The sequence below is a fragment of the Peromyscus leucopus genome, chromosome 9, assembly GCF_004664715.2.
Source record: "Peromyscus leucopus breed LL Stock chromosome 9, UCI_PerLeu_2.1, whole genome shotgun sequence".
Lineage (NCBI taxonomy): Eukaryota > Metazoa > Chordata > Mammalia > Rodentia > Cricetidae > Peromyscus > Peromyscus leucopus.
In genome coordinates, this window is record NC_051070.1 from 51473377 (window position 1) to 51498372 (window position 24996).

The window sequence follows — 24996 nt, forward strand, 5'->3', positions numbered from 1 at the left end:
GGATTAAGATGGCTGACCAGATCCTGGGAATCCACATGGCCCTTGGTGGCAACATGGGCCAGGGACATCAGCACAGACCCATGCTGCAATAGGAGCACAGACTCAGATGTGGCCCTTGGCAGCAATTTGGGTCTGAATGTCACCATGGCTCCATGTGGCAGCACAGAGTACTACTTGGCTGCAGAGCCTGTTGCTTCAAAAGCCACCTCATGATCTTGTGTCCCACATTGGATGCCAGATGATGCATTATCTAAATTGTCCTATTATCAATAAAAACTCCAGAGTCAGATATTTGTGTAAAAAACCTGATAGATCAAGAAGGTGGCAGAGGAATAATCAGCTGACCCTATCTCTATGCTTTCCAGATCAAAGGGCATGTCAGTCTTTCTAAGACCCTCCCTACTCTTTCCTGTCTCTCTATTGTATCCTCCAAAATCTCTATGGCTAATTCTGGTCAGCTAGTTGTTGACTCTACTCCCTGATTCAAGGTTAACTTTCTTAACAGTCTTGGAGTGTCTGTCTCAGCATGATCAAATATCCTACAATATTTTGTAGCTGGTGGGCATCACAATTCCTCCACTTGAAAACTTGCCTGGTCACAGGAGAGAGCCAGTTCAGGCTACCTATCCACTGCTGCTAGGAATCTTAGTTGGGGTCATCTTTGTAGATAACTGGGAGATTCCTTTGCATCAGGTTTCTATCTGGCCTCAAAACGCTCCCCTGATTACCGTCATCTCTTTCAGTACTCTTCCCCCATCAACCCTGCAACCCAATCCCTCATGTTCCCATCCCTTCCTGCCCCCAGTCAGTCCTTACACAAAATCTCTTGTAATTTCCCTTCCCAGAGTGACCTATGCTCTCCCCTTACAACCCTGATCTTCTTTGTTACCTAGCCTCTCTGGGTCTGTGGATTGTAGCATGGTTATCCTTTACTTTATAGCTAATTTCTACCATAATTAAGTACATACCATGTATCTTTTTCTGGGTCTGGAGTACCTCACTCAGAATGATTTTTTTTTTCTAGTTCTACCATTTGCCTTAAGATTTCAAGATGGCATTGTTTTTAACAGCTGAGTAATACTCTATTGTGTAAATGTACTACATTTTCTTTACTCATTCTTCAGTTGAGGGGCATCTAGGTTGTTTCCGGGTTATGGCTATTACAAATAAAGTTGCTATGAACATTGTTGAGCAAGTGCCCTTTTGGTTTGATTGATCATCCTTTGGGTATATGCCCAAGTGTGGTATAGCTAGGTCTTAAGGTAGATTGATTCCCAATTTTCTGAGACACCATCACATTGATTTCCAAAGTGGCTGTACAAATTTGAACTCCCAACAGTGGTGGGAATGCAGGTTCCCTTTGTCCCATAGCCTCTCCAGCATAAGCTGACATTTTTCATCTTAGCCATTCTGACAGGTGTAAGATTGAATCTCACAGCCATTTTGATTTACATTTCCCTGATGGTTAAGGATGTTGAACATTTTTTAAGTGTTTCTTGCCATTTGAGAGTCTTCTGTTAATAATTCTCTGTTTAGGTAAGTACCCCATTTTTAATTGGATTATCTGTTTTCTGTTTTTGTTTTTGTTTTTTTCTAGTCTCTTGACTTCTTTATACAATTTTGAAATTGGCCCTCTGTCAAATATGGGGTTGGTGAAGATCTTTTGCCATTCTGTCGGCTGCCATTTTGCTCTATTGACAGTGTCCGTTGCCTTACAGAAGATTTTCAATTTTCACGAGGTACCATTTATTAATTGTTGATCTTAGTTTCCGTGCTACTAGTGGTCTCTTCAGGAAATTGTCTCCTGTGCCAATGTGTTCAAGGAAATTTCTAACACTTTTTTCGATCAGGTTTAGTGTGAGTGGATTTATGTTGAGGTCTTTGATTCACTTGGACATGACCTTTGTGCAGGGTGAAGGGATCTGTTCGAATTCTTCTATGTGCCAACATCGTTATACCAGCACCGTTTCTTGAAGATGCTTTCCATTTTATAATTTTGGCTTCTTTGTGAAACATCAGGAGCCCATAGATGTGTATGTTTATGTCTGGGTCTTCAGTTTGATTCCATTGATCCACCTTTCTCTTTTTATGCTAATTCCATGCTGTTTTATTACTGTAGCTCTGAAGTAGACCTTGAATCAGGGATGGTGATGCCTCTGGAAGTTGTTTTATCTACACTGAGTTTTTTCTTTCCATTGGAATTTGAGTATTGTTAGTTCAAGGTATGTAAAGAATTGTGTTGGAATTTTGATGGGAATTGCATTGAATTTGTACATTGCTTTTGATGAGATGTCCATTTTTATTGTGTTACTCTTACAGATCCATGAGCATGGGAGATCTTTCCCTCTTCTGATATCTTCTCCAATTTATTTTTACAAAGACTTGAAGTTCTTGTCATACAGGTCTTTCAGTCGCCTAGAGTTACCACAAGACATTTTATGTTATTTGGGGCTATTTTGAAGGGTGTTGTTTTTCTGAATTTTTTTCCTCAGAACTTTTATCATTTGCATATAGTAGAGCTACTGATTTTTTTTTTTTTTTTTTTTTTTTTGTTCATCTTGTATCCTGCCACTTAACTAAAGGTGTTTATCAGCTGTAGGCATTTCCTGGTAGAATTTTTGGGGTCACTTATGTATACTATCATACTACTTGCAAATAATGATACAACAATACTTTGACTTCTTTTCCAATTTGTATCCCTTTGATCTCCTTTTGTTGTCTTATTGCTTTAGCTAGAACTTAGAGTACTCTATTGAACAGATGGAGAGAGTAGATAGCCTTGTCTTGTTCCTGATTTTAGTGGAATTAATTTGAGTTTCTCTCCATTTAATTCGATGTTGGCTGTCAGCTTGCTATATTTTGCTTTCATTATGCTCTCATTTGTTCCTTCTATCCCTGATCTCTCCAACACCTTTATCATGAAGGGGTGTTAGATTTGGTCAAAGGCTTTTTCAGTATCTATGAGATGATCATGTAGGTTTTTTTTTTTTTTCTTTCAGTTTGTTTATATGGTGGATTACATTGACAGATTTTCATATGATGAACCATCCCTGCATCTCTGGGATAAAGCCTACCTGATCATGGTGGTTGATCTTTTTAATGTATTCTTGGATTTGGTTTGCCAGTATTTTATTGCAATTTTTTGCATATTTAGTGTGACTGTGGCCTCATAAAAAGAGAATTTGGCAATGTTCCTTCTGTTTTTTCTGTTTCTGTTTTTGGAATAATTTGAAGAGTTTTGTTATTAGCCCTTCTTTGAAAGTCTGGTGGAATTCTGCATTAAAATCATCTGGCCCTGGGCTTTTCTTGGTTTGGAGACATTTAATGAGTATTTCTATTTATTTAGTATAACTCGAATCTTAAGGGTCTAGCCAGTTCCTCAGCTGATCCTGTTTCCTCAGACTGGAAGCCTCTGTGTCCTCATCCAAATGGATCTCAGCTGAACTGCTGCTCAAAAGCCTAAAAGCTTAACTAGGCTATAGTTCCTTGTTCTCATGCCTTAAATACCTTTCAGCCTCCTGCCAGTGCTTCCTGAGATTAAAGGCGTGAGTCACCATGCCTGGCTGTTTCCAGTGTGGCCTTGATCTCTGCCTCTGAAATGCTAGGATTAAAGGCATGTGCTACCACTGCCTAACCTCTATGTTTAATATTATGACTGTTCTGTTCTCTGACCCCAGATAAGTTTATTAGAGTGCACAATATTTTGGGGAACACAATATCACCACACATTAGAGTTTATAGGTCTATTTAATTTTTTTATCTGATCTTGATTTAATTTTGGTATGTGGTATCAAAAAATTTGTCCATTTATTTTAGATTTTCCAATTTTGTGGAGTACAGGTTTTTGAAGTGTGACTAAATGATTCTTGGGATTTCCTAGTATCTGTTGTTATGTCCCCCTTTTCATTTCTGATTTTGTTAATATGAATATTCTTTCTTTGCCTTTTGGTTAGTTTGTATAATGGTTTGTCTATCTTGTTGATTTGTTAAAGAATCAACTCTGTTTCATTGATTTTTTTTGCATTGTTCTCTTTGTTTCTATTTTATTGATTTCAGCCCTGAGTTTATTTCCTACCACCTATTCCTCTTGGTTGTCTTTGCTTCTTTTTGTTTTAGAGCTTGCAAATGTGCTTTCAAGCCACTAGTATGAGATTTCCACAAACTTTTTGTGCAGTTTCTTAATACTTTGAATTTCCTTTCTTCTTAGAACTATTTTTATTATGTTCCATAAGTTTGGGAATGTTGTGCATTAATTTTTATTTAATTCTGGAAAGTCTTTAATTTTTTTTTTATTTCTTTCTTAACCCAGTGGTAATTCAGTTGAGATTTGTGAGATTTGTTCAGTTTCTATGAGGTCATAGGCTTTCTGTAGTTTGTGTTGTTGTTGAAGCCAGCTTTAAATCATGATGATCTGAAATATTCATGGAGTTATTTTAGTTTTGTTTTGTTTTTTTTTTTTTTTTGTATCTGTTGAGACTTGCTTTGTGATGAGTATATTGTCAATTTTGCAGAAGGTTCCATGAGGTACTGAGAAATTATATTCTTTTGTGTTTAGATTAAATATTCTATAGATATCTACTAGGTCCATATAAGTCATGAACTGTTAGTTTTATTTATCTGTTTAGTTTCTGTCTATATGACCTGTCCATTGGTGAGAGTTGGGTATTGAAGTATCCCACTCTTAATGTACAGGATTTTAATGTTTCTTTTACAAATGTGGGTACCCTTATATTTGGGGCATAGATGTTCAGAATTGAAACATCATTTTGGTGAATTTTTCCTTTGATGAGTATGGAATGACCTTTCTATCTCTTTTGATTAATTTTGGTTTGAAGTCTATTTTGTTAGATACTAAGACAGCTAGGCCAGCTTGCTGCTTAGGTCTGTTTGATTGGAAAATCTTTTTCCAGCCCCTTACCTGAGGTAATGTCTATCTTCAATGTTGAGTTATGTTTCTTGTATGCAACAGAAGCATAGATCCTGTTTTTGTATCCATTCTCTTAAACTGTGTTTTTATTGTGAATCAAGTCCATTATTATTGAGATATATTAATCACCAATGATTGTTAATTCCTGTTATTTTGTTGTTGTTGTTGTTGTTGTTGGTGGTGGTGTGTGTGTGTGTGTGTGTGTGTGTGTGTTTCCCTTTTCTGGGTTTTGCTAGTGTGAGATTGTTGTCTGTGTTTTTGTGGATGTATCTAACTTCCTTGGATGGCGTTTTCTTCCTAGTATCTTCTGCAGGGATGGATTTGAGGATAAATATGTTTAAATTTGACTTTGTCATGAATATCTTTTATTCTCTATCTATGATGATTGAAAGCTTTGCTGGGTGAAGCAGTCTGGAATGGCATCTATTGTCTCTTACAGTTTGGCCAATGTCTATCCAGGCCCTTCTGGCTTTGAGAGTCTCCATTGAGAACTCAGGTATAATTCCGATGGGTCTGCATTTATATGTTCCTTGGCCTTTTTCTTTGCAGCTTTTAATATTCTTTCTTATTCTGTTTGCTTAGTGTTTTGATTATTGTGTGGCAAGGGGAATATTTTTTCTGGCCCAGTCTATTTAGTGTTCTGTAAGCTTCTTGTATCTTTATAGGCATGTCCTTATTTAGGTTGGGAAATTTTTCTTCTATGATTTTGTCAAATATATTATCTGGGCCTTTGAGCTGGGATTCTACTTCTATTCCAATTATTCTTAGGTTTGGGCTTTTCATTATGTCTCAGATTTCCTAGATGTTTTGTGTTAGAAATTTTTTATATTTAACATTTTCTTTTACCAATGAATATATTTCCCCTGTTGTATCTTCAATACCTAAAATTATCTTTCATCTCTTATATTGTATTGGTGATGCTTGTATCTGTAGTTCTTATTAACTTACCCAGATTTTCCATTTTCAGAATTTCCTCAAGTTTTTTTTCTTTATTGTATCTATTTTCATTTTCAGGTCTTGAACTGTTTCCTTCACCTGTTTGTTTGTTGTTGCTGGTTTTCTTGGCATTCTGTACAGTATTTCCTGATTTCCTTCAATTATTTTGTTGTCTTTTTCTCAATTTAAGAGATTTTTATTTCATCTTTAAGGAGCTCTATCATCTTCATAAAGTTATTTTTAAGATTGTTTTCTTATGCTTCAGCTCTGTTGGAATGCTCAGGTCTTGTTGTCATTAGATAGCTGGGTTCTGGTGGTGCCATATTTTCCTTTCTGTTACTGTGTTCTTACACTGTGTAGGCATCCGGCTTGGGATAATTATAGGTCTATGTGTTGATTCCTGCATTTGTCTTTGTTGGATTGTATTTTGATTTTTGGTTTCTGTTTCATCTCTGGTCTACTGGCCTAATTGACTATGGATTCTGGTGACTGACAAGTCTTAGGTTGCTCTTGTTGGCATCTGGCTTTAATCCATAGTGTCAGATAAGATTCAGGGAATTATTTCCATTTTCTTGTATCTGATGAGACTTACTTTCCTTCTGAATATGTGTTCAATTTTGTAGAAAGTTCTATAAGGTGCTGAGAAGAATGTATTTTCTTTCTTTCTTTCTTTCTTTCTTTCTTTTTTTTTTTCTTTCTTTTTTTTTTTTTTTTTTTTTTGTTTTTGAGACAGGGTTTCTCTGTGTAGCTTTGGAACCTTTCCTGGCTCTCACTCTGTAGCCCAGGCTGGCCTCAAACTCACAGAGATCTGCCTACCTCTGTCTCCCAAGTGCTGGGATTAAAGGCATGCACCACCACTGCCTGGCCTAAGAATGTATATTCTTTTGAGTGAAATATTCTGTAAATATCTATTAAGTCCACTTGGTTTATGTCAGTTTGCTCCAGTATTTCTCTTTTTGTTTTTTTTTTTTTTTTTTTTTTTTTTTTTCTGAGTTACCTGGCTATTGGTGTGAGTGGGATTTTGAAGTCACTCACTATCAATGTCTGAGGGTCAATATGTGATTTAAGATGTTGTAGTATTTTTTTTTTTTTTACAAACTTGGGTGTCCTTGTGTTTGGGTCATGGATGTTAAGAACTGAAATGTCCTCTTGGTGAGTTTTCCTTTATTGAATACGTAGTATCCTTCCCTATATCTTCTGATTAGCTTAAGTTGAAAGTCTATTTTGTCAGATATTAAAATGGCTATACCAGCTTGTTTCTTAGGTCCATTTCCTTGGCATATATTTTTGCAACTCCTCACCCTGAGGTGATGTCTCTCTTTGATGTTAAGGTGTGTTTCTTGGATGCAGAGAAAAATGAATAATGGATCCTGTTCTCACATTTATCCTCTTAGTATGTGTCCTTTTCCCTCATATAACATTTTTATTGATTCTTTGGGATTATCATCTTGATCACAATCCCTTCCAAGTCCTTCCATGTCCACCCCACCTTTGTAAACACCCCTCAAGAAGTTAAAAATAAAAATGAGAAAGAAAAAAAAAAACAAAACAAACAATAACAAATTCTGCTTTGTGTTGTCTGTATACACAGTGGAGCCTGGTCAAATTCTTAGTGGCCTGTCCCTTAAATAGAACTGAGTCCTTTCTTTCCCATACCTCTGGCAGAAGCCATCAGTTGTGGAGAGCTACTCTTCAGCATATCCATTACACTTTTTAAAAGTTCTCTTTGGTGGCTTCCTGTCTAGGCTGTTTCTTCTTTGGTGGGTTGGGGGGGGGGGGGGTCTAGGAGTTGTCACAGAAGCCTTCCATGTTTTTCTCTCTCAAGCACATGTCTGCAGTAATCAATATCACAAAAAAAGTTGCTTCCTTCCTCTTCACAGTAGTGAGAGCATGGATCATGGGCTTTCACGTGGTTTCTGGTGATAGCAGAGTCCATGAACATGACCCCCTACTGCATGCAGTAGGACCACAGACCCACATAAGGCCCTTAGAGATAGCCCAGGCCTCAGACCTCAGTGTTTGACTTCAGGCTGAAGCACATACCATGGATGTCCCATGGCCTTGGTGGTAACACAGGCCACGGACATCAACACAGACTCTGACTTCGGTAGAACCATGAGCTCAGTCATGGCCCTTGGTGGCAGCATGGGACTGGGTATCACCATGGTCTCAGGTGATAGTACAGGCTATTCAGATCAGTATGGCCCCCAGTGGCCACATAGCCTAAGGACATCAACATTGCTTCAGGCAGCAGCACAGACCATGGACATCTGTGTAGTCTTTGGTGTTAACTCAGATCACAGACACCAACACAGGCCCCAGCTGCAATGGGCATTGGACCCTGATGAGGCCTTGGTGGTAGCAAAGACCTAGGTATCATAATGGCCTCAGGTGGTGTTTTAGGCCACTCACATCAGTGTGGGCCCCTTAGGGCAGCACAGCCTAGGGACACAGACATGGCTTCAGGATGCTGCAGCACAGACCAGGGACATCTGTCTGGTCTTTGGTGGCAACCTGTGCCAGACATCATACTGGCTCTCAACAGGGCATGACTGATGTATCCATTTTTTCTATTGTCTTCAATGCTTGAGATTCCATTTGCCATCTCTTGTATTCTGTTGGTGAAGTTTGCTTCTGTGATTCCCGTTTTAGTTCTTAAATTCACTTCTAGAGTTCCCTCAGTTTAGGTTTCTTTATTGGTTTTATTTCTGCTTTCAAGTCTTGAACTGTTTCATTCATTTCGTCCTACTGTTTGTGCTTACATAGATTTCTTTTAGGGATTTAAGGACCTCTATCATATTCATAAAGGCTGTTTTAATATCTTTTTCTTGTGCTTCAGCTGTGTTGCAATACATAGGACATGCTGTAGTAGGGTTGCTGGACTCTATTGGAGACATATAGTCTTGGCTGTTACTGTGCTTTTATGCTGTGATCTAGGCATCTGGGTTTGGGAAGATTGGTATTCTATGTGCTTGTATCTGGTCTTGTCTTTATTGGGAGGATATATTGTTCCTTGGTTTCTGTTTCCTCTCTGGTTTTTAGGAGAATGTGGTAGGTGTATTGCCTTGCAGGAAATTCTTTTGGGATCCTGATAGGTGTGGCCACTGGAGCTCCAGGAAAATGTGTTTCTCAGTATTGAGAGCTGACACTTAGGAACAGGGATAGGCTGAGTATGTGAGGGTGTTTCCCAGGAGGGGAAAGCTGAGTGTTCCATCAGGATCTGCTTAATTATGCCCTGGGCAGAGAGTAAGATGAGGGCACAGCAGAAGTTCTGTTATAGAGTTGGGCATGAGACTAGGGCATTGAAATTGCAGGTGTGGAAGGAGAGGTGAAGATCTGCAGTTAGTCTACTTGCTTCTCTGGTCAGAGTGGGCTCCTACAGAGTGCCTGCTGGAGTTGGGGGCTGGAACAAAGCAAAGGTGGGGGAAAGAGGTTTGGAGAGGAAGATCTGTGTATTCCATTGGAAATGGGTACAAGCTGGGGAGGCTACAACAGTTGTTCTGCTACATAGCTGGAGATGAGAGCAAGGGAATGGATCTGGGGGAAACTATTGATGGGTGGAAGTCTACAGTTAGCCTACCGTTTCCCTGGCATGAGTGATATAATTTATATTTATCTTAATTTCAGAGTTTCAGATCTGACTCTATTGAAATCCTTGGTCTATTTGGAATTGATTTTCTTATGCAGTGTGAGGGATAAAGATCTAGTTTCATTCTTGTACATGTAGATATCCATGGCTTTAAAAAAAAAAACAACACTGTTTAAGGTTTTGTCTTTTCTCTGGTGCAATTCTAAGCAAAAGTAATAGTACTTGAGTCATTATCACACTGTACTTCAAGTTATACTGTGGAGATACAGTAATATAAACAGCATGGCATAATCAATGGAATAGAATTGAAGACCCAGAAGTAAGTCAATGCAACTACAGCTCTTTGATCTTTAACAAAGATATCAAATATATACCCTGGAGAAAAAGCAGCATTTTTAGCAAATGGTGCTGGAAAAAACAGATAGTTACATGTACAAGAATGAAATTAGATGTATATTACTTACTCTGCCCCCAAAATCAAGTTTGCACAGATCAAGGAAATCAATATAAGGTTTGAAATGCTGAAATTGCTGAGTATAAACTTGGGTGTATACTTCAAGACATAGGCCTGGGTAAACCCTAGGACCCTAGTTTCTTAGGAAATAGTTCCATTAATGAACGAATCAGATTTAAGATATTAAGAAGCTTTTGGATAGCATATGCAATTATCCCAAATATCCCTCCAAATCTGAAATCTAAAAATATTCTTAGTCCCAAACATTTCAGATAAAAGATACACAACCTATATTCCACTTCATCTTCCAGTTAGAGATCACCTATTCTGGAATTACTTACTTTTCTTTCTTATGCATACCTTTATGAGGTTATAACTGTGTAAGTAAATTTGTTGCAACTCTGTAGACTTGGTCTCAGGGTTTGGCACCAAAATGTGAGTTTTGCAACTTTGGGGAAAGGTATCCTGACTACTTGGGAAGTCAGGCAATACCTTGAGCTGCTTGGGACAGTTCTGACAGCTAGAGCTGCAAAGACATAGCTGAGTCCTGGAAGTTAAGTTTTTCTGACTGCTCAGGAGTCATGCCTGGAACTGCTTCAGCAAGGAAGGGTATCCTGACTGTTTGGGAAAGTCAGACCTGGAACTGCCAGGACAGCTCTACAGGGAAGGGTATCCTGACTGGAAGAGTCAGACTATACCTGGTGTGATGGGGGATGGTCTCCCTGCAGGATATACAATCCTGCTCCTCTCCTGAATAGCCACTACAGCTGAGCTTTGCTCAGCCCCCATGTAAGGGGGCTTCCTAGCAGAGCTCTGCTTCTCTGACCTAAGATGTTGCTTCTTTTGCTTCACTCTGCAAAAGGAGAAACCCCTGCAGAAATGTAGCAATCTCCTCTGGCTCTGGAGAAAAGTGTTACTTTTTCAGCTCTTTCAGCTCTCCCTTGCTCTGTCCATTGAGGGACATCTCAGCAAGGATCTTCTGTTCATCTTCTCCTTGCTCTGTCCACTGAGGGAGTCTCAGCAAGGATCTTCCTCTATACCAGTGAATGAAGATCTTCATACCCAAAACTCTTTTGAGAAAGAGATTTATTTGGGAAGGAGGAGTACAGGAGAGTAGTTGCCTCTACCAGGGTAGAGAGAACAGCCCCCAAATGACCAGGAAGGGTGGTTTGTATAGGGTGTTTTTGGGGCAGAGTCAAACAGGGCTTGACTTGGGGCAAGAATTCTGTGACTGGTTGGTTTCACAAGTCAGTTGACCAGGGGCAGAGATGGCTCTGACCTGAGCCAAACTGTGTTTCTTTCACTGGCCTTATCTGAGCCATCTTTCCCTAGTTCTGGGCTCTATGGTCATGGTGGGTTTCTTTAGCCAGCCCCTTTTCCCTACAAATTGTATCTTTAAAAAGAATGTTACATTAACTTTTATACTTTAAAATTATATTTAAATATTATCTTAATGCAAGACTCTGTGACTTTTTTTACAGTAATTTTTATCCATGTGCTATCAATTATTGGTTTTGAACATTGGGGCCAAGAAAAATTTTCATGCTTTGCTTAGCATATCACTAGATCAAATAAGATTGATCTAGAAAAGGATGGTATTGAAAAGATTGTTATTGTTATCAGTGATTTTTACTAAAGATGGGCAATTATTATTCTTTTATTTTAACACACAGAAGTGTTTGCAAACATGGTAGCATAGATTCCTTGTAGTTGTAGTTTAGAGCATAAAGAGATTACTATCCACATACAAAACAATTTTCCTAGATGGACACAGGTCTTCCAAGTATGTCTTAGACTTTTCCTCTCCCACCTTATTGCTACTAAGTTGTTCAATCTTGTCTTACAAAGATTATCTCTATAGAATTTAAGACAAGGAAGAAAATGAAAGTTAGTTTGTAATGTGGTTTCATCAGATTTTTTTTGGGGTAGGAAATGCATGTGCCAGAACACACATATATCAGAAGAGAACCTGTGGGAGTTGGCTATCTCCCCATAGCATGTGGGTAATAGGGATCAAAAACAGGTGACCAGGAATGGCAACAAACATCTTTAACCACTGAACAACCTTGCTGGCCCTTGTTCTTCAAACATTTTAAAATGCCAGAAAAAAAGTCTTGTTAATGGCTGAGATTAGGAACGAATAAAACTTTTTTTTAATGTAAATAGTCAGGTAGCAAATGTTTTAGGCTTTGGAAGCCTACAGTCCCTGTTGCAAATGATCAGATCTAATGCTATGGAGTGAACGACAACCATTGATAATATATGTATGCAACTTTTATCTAGGTGTCAATAGAAATCTAGTTGCTTCTGGGCCTGAGTGATGATGCCTATTATCCCAGTACTTTGTAGGTAGTTTAGAGAAAGGTAGATCTGTGAGTTCAAGGTCAGCCTGAACTACACAGCAAATTCTAGCCCAACCACAGCTACATAGTGGGACTTAATCTCAAAAAGTATAATAAAATTAAAAAACATATTTGTAGAACTATGCATCAGGACCCATGAATCACTGCCCCAGTTGCCAGCCAGCAGGGAAGACTTCTGCAGGCAAAATCCCCTACCAAAACCCACCATTAGACTCTGCAATCTACAACACCCATACCCTATCCCAAACTTACCCATCCCCCTGTGACCCCAGCAGCTTCCCAAGACATAGAATCTGCCAGCTCTCATTAGACCAAGAGGTGAGTGACTCTTCTCCCACCCAGAGAGTCCTGCATTTAGAACCTAGGCCCTGGGACACAACCAGTCCCCAGGAATACCCATCCATTGCTACCCCAGTTGCTGGCCAGCAAGAAGACTCTTGTGGGCAGACACCCCACCAAAACTCCCCATCCGACCCTGCAATCTACAAGGCCTATGCCCTACCCTAAACCTACCCATCCCCCTGTGACCTCAGTGGCTCCCTGAGACACAGAATCAGCCAGCTAGGATTGGACCAAGACCAGCTCACTGATACACAGAATTCACCATCTCCAATTAGACCAAAAGCTAAGATTGGACCCAGAGTGGCCCACTGAGACACAAACACAACAAGCACAGATTGAACCAAGAGCAGCTTGCTCAGACACAGGCACCTCCTGCACCTATTGGAGGAAGAGATGGGTAGATACCAGTGCAAAAAATACATACAACAACATAAAGAGCAATATAGCATCACCAGAACCTAGCAGTTCTACAACAGCAAGACCTGAATATCACAACACAGAAGCAGAAGAAAGTGACCTTAAAAATAACTTTATGGCAATGATAGAGGCCTTTAAAGAGGAAATGAAAAATTTCCTTGAAGAAATTGAGGAAAAGACAAATAAAATATTGGAAGAAATCAATAAATCCCTTAAAGAAATCCAAGGAAAAAAAAGCAATTAAACATGTGAAGGAAACAGTTCAAGATCTGAAAATTGAAACAGAAACAATGAAGAAGACACAAACTGAGGAAATGCTGGAAATAAAAATCTGAATAAATGAACAGGAACTACAGATGCAAGCATAACCAACAGAATATAAGAGATGGAAGAGAGAATCTCTGGCATGGAGGATACAATAGAGGAAATAGATTCATCAATCAAAGAAAACACCAAAGCCAAAAAAGTCATAACACAAAATGTTCAGGAAATCTGGAATAATATGAAAAAGCCAAACCTAAGAATAATAGGGATAGAAGAAGGAGAAGAATGCCAACTCACAAGCACAGAAAATATATTCAACAAAATCATGGAAAAAAAAAAACTTACCCAACTTAAAGAAGGAAATACCTATGAAGATACAAGAAGCTTATAGAATACCAAATAGATTAAACCACCAAAAAAGTCCCCTTGTCACATAATAATTAAACCACTAAACATACAGAATAAAGAAAGAATATTAAGAGCAGTAAAGGAACAAGGTCAAGTGACCTATAAAAATGCAGACCTATCATAATAAACCCTGACTTCTCAATGGAGATTCAGAAAGTCAGAAGGTCCTGGACAAATGTAATGCAGACACTAAGAGACCACAGATGCCAGCCCAGACTACTATATTCAGCAAAACTTTCAATCATTATATGAGTAAATAAGACATTCCAAGACAAAACCAGGTTTAGATAATGCCTATCCACAAATCCAGTCCTACAGAAAGCAATAGAAAGAAAACTCCAAACTAAGGAAGTCAGATTCACCCACGAAAACACAGGCAATAGATAACCCCACAGCAGCAAATCCCAAAGAAGGGAAACGCGCACACACACACACGCACACAACACACACACACACACATCAAAATATAACAAGAATTAATAATCACTAATATCCATTAATATCAATGGACTCAATTTGCCTATAAAAAGACACAGGCTAACAGAATGGATATGAAATCAAAATCCATCCTTCTGCTGCATACAAGAAACACACATCAACTTCAGAGACAGATACTACCTCAGGGTAAAACACTGGGAAAAGATTTTCAAATCAAATGGACTTAAGAGGCAAGCTGGTGTATTGTAACACGAATTGTTAGAAGGTCTTATTAATAAAATCATACCTGATGCCAGTTATTGCGGTGAATGCTGGAAGATCAGAGAAACAGAACAAGCCATAGCTTCCTCACTTCACCAATTCCTCAACTGATCCTGTTTTTTTTTTTTTTGTTTTTTTTTTTCCAGACTGGAAGCCTCTGAGTCCTCATCAAATGGATCTCAGCTGAACTGCTGCTCAAAAGCTGAAAAGCTTAACCAGGCTCTAGTTCCTGGTCCTCATGCCTTATATACCTTTCTGCTTCCTGCCATCACTTCCTGGGATTAAAGGTGTGTGTCACCATGCCTGGTTGTTTCTAGTGTGGCTTTGAACTCACAGAGATCCAGGTGGATATCTCTGCCTCTGGAATGACAGGATTAAAGGCATGTATGCTAACATTGCCTAACCTCTATGTTTAATATTATGGCTGTTCTGTCCTCTGACCCCAGATAAGTTTATTAGGGTACACTATATTGGGGGACACGATATATCACCATAGTGTAGTTATCCTAATATCTGACAAAATAGACTTCAAACTAAAATCAGTCAAAAGAGATCAAAAAGAACATTACATATTCATCACAGGAAAGATTCACCAAAATGAAGTCTCAATTCTGAATATTTATGCCCCAAATACAAGAGTATATACATACGTAAATAAAACATTACTAAAGCTTAGGTCACACATCAAACCTCACACATTAATAGTGGGAGACTTCAAACCCCACTCTCACCAGTGAACAGATCTACCAGACAGAAATTTAACAGAGAAATAAGGGTTCTAACAAATGTTATGACTCAAATGGACTTGATAAATATCTACAGAACATTTCACCCTAACACAAAAGAATATACCTTCTTTTCAAAAACCTATGGAACCTTCTCTAAAATTGACTACCTACTCAGTCACAAAACAAATCTCAACAGATACAAAAAAAAAAATTGGAATAGCCTCCTGTATTTTATCAGACCACCATGGCTTAAAGTTAGATTTCAACAACAACAATTACAGAAAGCCTACAATCTCATGGAAACTGAATAATGCTTAACTGAATCACCAATGGGTCAAGGAAGAAGTAAATAAAGAAATTAAAGACTTCCTAGAATTCAATGAAAATGAAGGCACCATATAACCAAACTTATGGGACACTGTGAAAGTAATGCTAAGAGGAAAATTCATACTACTAAATGCCCACATAAAGAAGTTGGAGAAATCTCACACTAGTGACTTAACAGCACACCTAAAAGCTCTAGAACAAAAAGAAGCAAACTCACCCAGGAGGAATAGACACCAGGAAATAATCAAATTGAGAGCTGAAATCAATAAAATAGAAACAAAGAGAACAATACAAAGAATCAATGAGACAAAGAATTGGTTCTTTGAGAAAATCAGTAAGATAGACAAGTCCAAAATAACCAAAGCTGAGAGAGAACATCCAAATTAACAAAATCAGAAATGAAAAAGGACACATAACAACAGACAATGAGGAAATCCAGAGAATCATCAGGTCATACTTCAAAAACCTGTACTCCACAAAATTGGAAAATCTAAAAGAAATGGACAGTTTCCTGGATAGGTACCACATACCAAAATTAAATCAAAACCAGATAAACAATTTAAGTAGACCTATAACCCCTAAGGAAATAGAAACAGTCATTAAAAGTCTCCCAACAAAAAAAAAAAGCCCAGGACCAAATGGTTTCAGCACAGAATTCTGCCAGAATTTTAAAGAAGAGCTAATACCAATACTCTTCAAATTGTTCCACATAATGCAAACAGAAAGAACATTACCAAACACTTTTTATAAGGCTACAGTTACCCTGATAGCCAAACCACACAAAGATGCAACAAGGAAAGAGAATTATAGACGAATACCCCTCACAATGATTGACGCAAAAACACTTGATAACATACTGGCCAACCGAATGCAAGAATATATCAAAGAAATTATCCATCATAATCAAGTAGGCTTTATCCCAGAGATTCAAGGATGGTTCACCAAATAAAAATCTGTCAATGTAATCCACCATACAAACAAACTGAAAGAAAAAAAAAAAAAACATGGCCATTTCCTTAGATGCTGAAAAACCTTCAACATGATTCAATACCCCTTCATGATAAAAGTTTTGGAGAGATTAGGAATACAGGGAACATACCTAAACATAATAAAGGCAATTTACAGCAAGCTGACAGCTGACAGCCAATATCAAATTAAATGGAGGGAAACTCAAAGAAATTCCACTAAAATCAGAAACAAGACAAGGATGTCCACTTTCCCCATATCTACTTAATATAGTACTTTAAGTCCTAGCTAGAGCAATAAGACAACAAAAGGAGATCAACTTGGAAAGGAAGTCAAACTTTCCAGATGATATGATAGTATATATAAGTGACCCCAAAGATTCTACCAGGGAAGTCCTATAGCTGATAAACAACTACAGTAATGTGGCAGGATACAAGATTAACTCAAAAAAATCAGTAGCCCTCCTATATACAAGTGATAAATGGGCTGAGAAATAAATCAGAGAAACATCACCCTTTACAATAGCCACAAATAATATAAAATACCTTCGGTTAACTCTAGCTAAGCAAGTGAAAGACCTGTATTGTAACTCTAGTTCCGCCTGGGCCCACAGCCACTCAGACTCAAATAAACATATAGATACTTATATTATTTAAACTGTTTGGCCTAATGGTTCAGGCTTCTTGCTATCTAGTTCTTATATCTTAAATTAACCCATTTCTATTAATCTATAAGTTATCATGTGGTTTGTAGCTTACCAATACTTTACATCTTACTTCTCATGGTGGTGGCAGCTGGCAGCATCTCCTGACTCAGACTTTCCATTCCCGGAATTCTCCTCTCTCTTTGTCCTGTCTATATTTCCTGCCTGCCTACTAGCCAATCAGCTCTTTATTTATTAACCAATCAGAGCAACACATTCACAGCATACAGATATCCACAGCACTGTATGACAAAAACTCTATGTCTCTGAAGAAATAAATTGAAGATTTCAGAAAATGGAAAGATCTCCCATGCTCATGAATAGGTATGATTAAAATAGTAAAAATGGCAATCTTATCAAAAGCAATACACAGATTCAGTGCAATCCCTATCAAAATCCCAACACAATTCTTCACAGAATTGGAAAGAACAATACTTAACTTCATATATAAAAACAAAAAACCTAGTATATCTAAAACAATCCTGTACAATAAAGTCACCTCTGGAGGCATCACTATCCCTGACCTCAAGCGCTACTGTAGAGCTATAATAATAAAAACAATGTTGTATTGGCATAAAAACAGAAATGTGGAACAATAGAATTGATTGAAGACCCTGACATTAATCCACACACCTATGAACACTTGATTTTTTACAAGGTAGCCAAAATTGTACAATGGAAAAAAGAAAGCATCTTCAACAAATGGTGCTGGCATAACTGGATGTCAACATGTAGAAGATTACAAAGAGATCCATATCTCTCACCAATGCAAAAAATTCAAGTCCAGGTGGATCAAAGATCTCAATATAAAATCATATATACTGAACCTGATAGAAGAGAAAGTAGGAAGTAGTCTTTGACACACTGGGACAGGAGACCACTTCTAAATATAATACCAGTAGCACAGACATTGAGAGCAACAATTAATAAATGAGACCTCCTGAAATTGAGAAGCTTCTGTAAGGCAAAGGACGTGGTAAATAAGACAAAATGACAGCCTACAGAATGGGAAAAGATCTTCACCAACCTCACATCTGACAGAGGGCTGATCTCCAAAATATATAAAGAACTCAAGAAACTAGACATCAAAATACAGAACAATTCAGTTGAAAAATGGGCTACAGACCTAAACAGAGAATTCTCAACAGGAGAATGACATTTAAGGAAATGCTCAACATCCTTAGTCATCAGGGAAATGTTAATCAAAAGGACTCTAAGATACCATCTTACATCTGGCAGAATGGCTAAGATAAAAAATACTGATAACAGCTTATGTTGGAGAGAATGTGGAGCAAGGGGAACACTTCTCTACTGTTGGTGAGAGTACAAACTTGTACAGCCACTTTGGAAATCAGTATGGTGATTTCTCGGAAAATTGGGAATCAATCTTCCTCAAGACCCAGCTATACCACTCTTGGGCATATACCAAGGAGTATTCAATCATACCACAAGGACAAATGCTCAGCTATGTTCATAACAACATGATTCGTAATAGCCAGAACCTGGAAACAACCTAGATGCCCCTGAACTGAGGAGTGGATTAAGAAAATGTGTTACATATACACAATTGAGTACTACTCAGCAATAAAAAAAATGATATCATGAAATATGCAGGCAAATGGATCGAACTAGAAAATATCATCCTGAGTGAGGTATACCAGACTCAGAAAGACATAGTATGTACTCATTCATAAGTGGATATTAGATGTAGAGCAAAGTATAACCAGACTACAACCCAAAACTCCAGAGAAGCTAGCTAACAAACGTGGCCCAAAGAGGGACATATCATTTGCCCTGGGAAGGGGAAGTGGATAAGATCTCCATGAGTAAACTGGGGATGAGAGGTGGGCAGTAGAGGGTTGGGGATGGGGGATGAGAACATAAGGGAACAGGATGGTTGAGTTGGAACAGAAATGGAGTGGGAGAGCAGTGAAAAAGATACCATGATAGAGGGAGACATTATGGGGATAGGGAGAAACTGGGTGCTAGGGAAGTTCCCAGGAATCCATAAGGATGACCCCAGCTTAGACTACTAGAAATAGTGGAGAGGGTGCCTGAGCTGGCTTACTCCAGTAATCAGATTGGTGAATACCCTGTCATCATAGAGCCTTTCTCCAGTAACTGATTGAAGCAGATGCCGAGATCCACAACCAAACACCAGACTGAGCTCCATGAGTCCAGTTGAAGAGAGAAAAGAGGGATTCTATGAGCAGGGGGCATCAAGATCATGACTGGGAAACTTACAGAGAGATAGCCAGACCCAAACAGTGGGAACTCATGAAATTTTGACCAACACCTGTAGAGTCTCCACAGGAGTGGTCTAGGCCCTCTGCATAGCAAGCAGTTGTGTAGCTTGATCTGCTTAAGGAGCCCCTGGCAGTAGGATCAGAATACATCCCTGGTGCATGAGCAGGCTTTTTGGAGTCCAATACCTATGGCGGGACACCATGCACAGTCTTGAGGCAGGAGGAGGGGCTTGGACCTGCCTCTACTGCATGTACCAGGCTTTGCTGACTACCCACGGGAGGCCTTACCTTCTTTTAGGAGGGAATGGTGTGGTGGGTTCAGCGGGAGAGGCTGGAGGGGTGGGAGGAGGGAAGAGGTAGATATGTGATTGGCATGTAAAATGAATTTAAAAAAATTCTTGATTAATTAATTTAATTAATTAATTAATTAATTAAATGAACTAGGCATCAGGACAGATTGACATCTGGCTGTAGTTTGCTGTTCTTTGGTCTTGTAAGAAGTAATTCCTGAGTGAGATTGAGAGACTGGAGTAGTAGGTTTGCTGATGTACTATTGGACTGATCTAATCTCTGAGCTCTAGTTTATGAGCTGATGAATATGCTTTGCAGGGGTCTCCTGTCGATATTCATTATAAATGGAAACTACCTGACTTCCTAAACTACCACAACACCAACTGCTAAATTTCCTTTCATCTGGAGTTTTATTTTGTTCTCCAGATTTTGACTAACATGCCAGCTATGTGTAACCCATGTCCTCAATCAGTATACCTTAAGGAACTATTTTAGCTCTGAGCATTACATAAATTAACAATTACTTTCACCAGCATAAATATATACAATGTTGGTTCCCCTGAGCCACATAGATTGAGAGTACAATCATGAGAAATTGGTTATAATGGCAATATTATCTAGTTTATAGTCTTTTCCAGCAAATGAGCCAGAAAAGCAGCCCTACAAATTGTTGCCTTCTATATTGATGTCCCCCTGTGCTTGTCTAGAAGCTGTCTTTCAGTAGCAGCTGTTATGATCATCCATTTGGGTACCTGGTCTCCATCTGTTTTCTCATTCACCTATACATACAGCTTTTGTTTGGTGGGAGCCCCTTGTGTATATGTCTCCAAGATAAGCTTGTTGGAAGACCCCCAAGACAAAGCAAAGGAAGACAATATAAGTGAAGCCAAACAGTTCTGCTTCTCAAAACTTTTCCCACCTGAAGTTCTAGGCATGCGAGTTTCTTGTAGTTCATAAACTCTGATTCTACTCAGTCTTAAAGCAGAAGACAGTTGCTACATTCAAATGGAAGATCATTTAATGACATGTTATGTGCAAACATAGACAAAGTATAGCTACACAAGATGTGGTATAGAACTATTATAACTAGATACGCAGCTGGGACTGTAAGGGGTAAGGGTAGTGAGTGCTTTCCAGTAACTTGCGGGGTGCCTCTATCAACAGGAACAGTGAAAACTCAGTTGCTCACAACTGAACAAGGCGGAGGCTATAGGCCTTGCCTCTAAATTCCTGTTGAAATGTATATACTTGTCATTGGTAATAATTCCCCATATACCTTCTCTTCCTGCTCATCAAATCTAACTAGAGGTTTAGACAGGAATCAAAGTTGATCTCTTTATAAATTAGCTTTCCAAAGCATGGAGGTGAAAGGATAGGTCTCAACATAGACAGTGAGGGGACAGTGGAAGTGCCCAGGGACCCTAGCTGTCTTCTTTGTGCTTTCCAAAAAGATAAGGATCCTTTGATTTTTGGATTCATGGTTTATGTGAAAAAGGAACTATCCATCCTTCCCTCTCCCATTCCATGAGGAAGCTTCTCAAAACTAGCAGTGTACTGTCAGCAATATTGTTTCTAAAACTGCATTTCCTATGCTTACATCCCAGTCTCATGCTGACTGGGTGTTTGCACAAGTCATTTAAAGCTTCTGTGCCTCAGTTTCCTCATTTAGAAGGTAAGAGTAACGGTACCTACCTCACAAGGTTAGGAATGATGTGTAAATTGCTCAAGAGTGCTGTGTGTGTGTGTGTGTGTGTGTGTGTGTGTGTGTGTGTTCATTCTCTTTCAGGCCTTCCATATATTGTGGTTGCTAGTTTACAAACAATTAATGGTATTTCTGAGTTTTGGTGGCTGATAGGCTAACCTTACCAATGTCTGTGATGTTAAAACATTTCAGTTCTAATCTGCTGATCTACAGATCTGTACAAGGTGGATGTGTAAAGCTGTTTCTTGTATTCTACATAATTTTTTCAAAGTGTTCTGCTCTGACCACTAGCCATGTGAGAAGAGTTCTACTTCCTCCACTGTGGAGTATCTGCAGTGGTGAATTGGTAGTTGCGGTGGTGACAATCCTCCCATTTCAGGTGGCAGCTTCAAGCAGTAAGTGTGTATCATTTCAGAGTTTCTGAAGATCAGGAATACAAGCAAGACAGAGGTGGGAATCTCTGATTTACACTCTATAAAAATTATTATTGGATAACCAATTTGGGGCTCTTCCCTATGGAAAACGATTCCTTCAAGTGTCATATACATACAAATAACATTACAAAAACTCAATAACACCCTACAAACAATGCAATAAATAGCGGTGTGAATTTAGCAAAGGGGGTTCAAGGGCAGGGTTAGAGTGTAGAAAGAGAAGTGGGGAAAATAATGTAATTGTATTTTAATATATAAAAGGTTATATCTGGGTGGTGGTGACACACGCCTTTAATCCCAGCACTGAGGAGGCAGAGCCAAGTGAATCTCTGTGTGTTCGAGGCCAGCCTGGTCAAAGGAGCGAGATACAGGACAGGCACCAAAACTACACAGAGAAACCCTGTCTTGGAAAAAAAAAATTATTATACAGCTATCAACAAGAGCTGTTTCTGGGGCTCATTTGGGACCAAATGATTTCTCTAGATCAAATCCAAGATTGTCTGCTGAAGGGATAAATCAGTTCCTTACCACATGGGTCTCTCTGGAGAAACCCACAAAAGGGCAGTCATCTTCTTTCAGAGGCAAATAAATGAACCATAGGGGTTATCCAGATTTGAAAATCCTATTAACAACCTCCACTCACCTCTGCTTTGTCTCTACCACAAACAAGAAGCTCTAAAAGTCCATACTCAAGAGAAGTACTTAAAGCACACGGCAGGAGGTGCTTTAACTGGAGAGCATCTTTGAGGTTTCTCATTGCAACTGGCAACTAGTTTTGCATAGATGTCTATGTCTTCCAGTGAGAAGAAAAACTCCCTACGTGCTGAGATCTGATGAAAAGAGTCCCTTACCAACAAGCACTGAAGTCACCCTGGTTATGTTCTCTTTGACTTTCAAGATTATCTGAGTGAAGCTACCAGGTCTCTGCAGTCTGATGTTTGTATGTTCTCGCTATGTGGACCATGAATACAATTTGTGGACTGTAAGCTATTCATATTGGTCAGTTCTGGATGATGTCAATTGCTCCTGTAGCTTTAATAACCACGTCTGTAGGCGAACTCTTGCTGCCCTCTGTTATCTACAAGTTCACTCTTTCAAGTCAGACTTGTCTATTAAAACTGTAGGTAGAATAGCATGTTGGCAAGTTCAACATTGAGTTCTTCCACTCCAGATTGCTCTCTCCTCCCTGCATTGTAAAGGATGGGCCAGTTCGTGATTCTAGATGGAGACTTTAGGGAGCTCACCAGTTTGCCTCTTTCCCCACTTCCTATGTCTAAGCAGTTGTCAAATGTAAAACATTTGAAGACCCAGGTAGACAGTAGAAATGATATAAAGTTTAGAAACTGGCAGGGTTAGTCTAAATCCTGGGTCCATCAATTGTTACTTCACTATCTAAGTGTGTAGAGAGGAGAGTAGGGGGTAAAAAGAGAAATAGAAAAACTGCGGATATCAATCTAAATTATATATATTTACATTGATGAGGATTATTGAAATATATTTAAAAAGGTATAAATTCAGAAAACTATCTTTCCCTCCTTTCGTTCCTCTCTTTCCCTATGCCTTAATCTCTCTCTTCATCCCTTCTTGTCCTGAAGCCCTTTTCTTATTTTCTACTTCTCACCTTTTCCCTGTCTTCCTATTTGTGAAATGCAAAGAATAGAGAGAATTCCCTGATTAATATCCACCAATGAAGCCCCTTGTTCTCCAATAGCATTGTCTATGGGCATTTGAACGACTCTCACAATGTTTGTGGACACACTTACCTCATTAGTGTACCTGGGACTTTTAAGGAAAGAAAGTTGTCATTATCAAGCATGGAATTTCTCATGGTATTTACCCCAAGCATGGCATGTGGTAAATGATCCACGAATTATTCTGCAATATATTAAGAAAAGAAAAATATGAAGAGTAGGATCTAGAATTCTTGAAGATCAGCATGGTGGGCACCTCTGGTGTGACCTCAGTGATCCTTGCTAATCATGCCACCACTTTATCATCTTAAGTAGGAATAAAGACTTGATGACTGTCATCTAGCGAATATAATATGGAAAAAGTGATGAATTTTGCTTCTAAGTAGATGACAAAATAATTACAGCTACTTTCTGGGGACCCTTTGTTGACTTCTCTTGAATTGCTTACCTTACAGAAAGTCAGCTACCACCTTATGAGGCAGTTCAATGGAGAAGCTCCCTCAGGACAAGTTTCCAAGGCCTGTCCATATGCTCATTCCATGAGTCAACATAACAGTAGGTTCCCAGACCAAGTCAGCCTTGAAACTCTGTCAACCTCAAATGAGTCCTGGACCACCAACAGCTTGAACTCAACTTAGAAGGGCTGGTGGTCCAATTTGCTACACAGGAATGGACAACAAGCACAGGAAAAAATAATAATGCAAAAAAGACAACTGATCTACCCAGCTTGGGCTGTAGTTTAGTGACAGATTAGTTTAGTGACAGATCTTAGGTTCAATCTCAATACTTTCTCTCTCTCTCTCATATATATATATTTACACACATATAAACCAGCAATAGGAGAAAAGACAACAGAAACCAAAGAACTAATCTGCCCTACTTACCACTCATCCTTGTTCTCACTAATCCCATTACCTTCAGTCTCTGCATGTTCTATGTACCTTGCTGGAGTACATAGAACTCAGGGATAGGAAGGAAAGAAGACAGAATCTTGCAAATCAACAAGGCAGCTTCACAGTCATTCAGGAACACAGAGGGTAAGGGATGAGGAGCTGGCACCAAGATGAGGAGACGGATGATCAAGCCATCAACTCAACATAGCTTCGTCTCCAAGGTGACAATAGAGAATGAGAATGTTGAGAATGTTGTTGATGTCACTGGGACTATGTGTTCTATCACTCCTAGCCACAGGGGGTATACTTGGGCTAGTTTCATTGGAAAGCAAGTGTGGGTAAAAATGAGGATTCCTTAAGATCCTTATATTTCAAAGACAACCTATAGGTAGTTCTCACCCACCTCTGAAGCTTATCTGAAGCCTGAGCCTAGGTCTCTAGGTGCAGCAAACAAGACTGGTACTCCTGGGAGGGGACAATTAAAAACTGGAGAAACCTCCAGGGAAGTGGATTTGTAAGGCAAGAAAGGTGTCTGTGAGGTTGGTCATGTAGAATGTTCTCGTCCTCATCTGTCCTTGCTATTTAGTGGAAGCTGGCCTGTCAAGTGACCCAATGG

At 39.0% G+C, this 24996-nt stretch overlaps 1 long non-coding RNA gene across 1 annotated transcript in view; it reads right to left on the minus strand.

The window, feature by feature from the left end:
* Positions 1 to 24593, minus strand: part of LOC119088575 — a 46291-nt gene extending 21698 nt beyond the window's left edge. Inside the window, exon 1 of the long non-coding RNA XR_005092245.1 lies at positions 24372 to 24593. This is a non-coding gene — a long non-coding RNA (uncharacterized LOC119088575). The remainder of the gene's footprint in view (positions 1 to 24371) is intronic.
* Between the last annotated feature and the right edge of the window lie 403 nt (positions 24594 to 24996).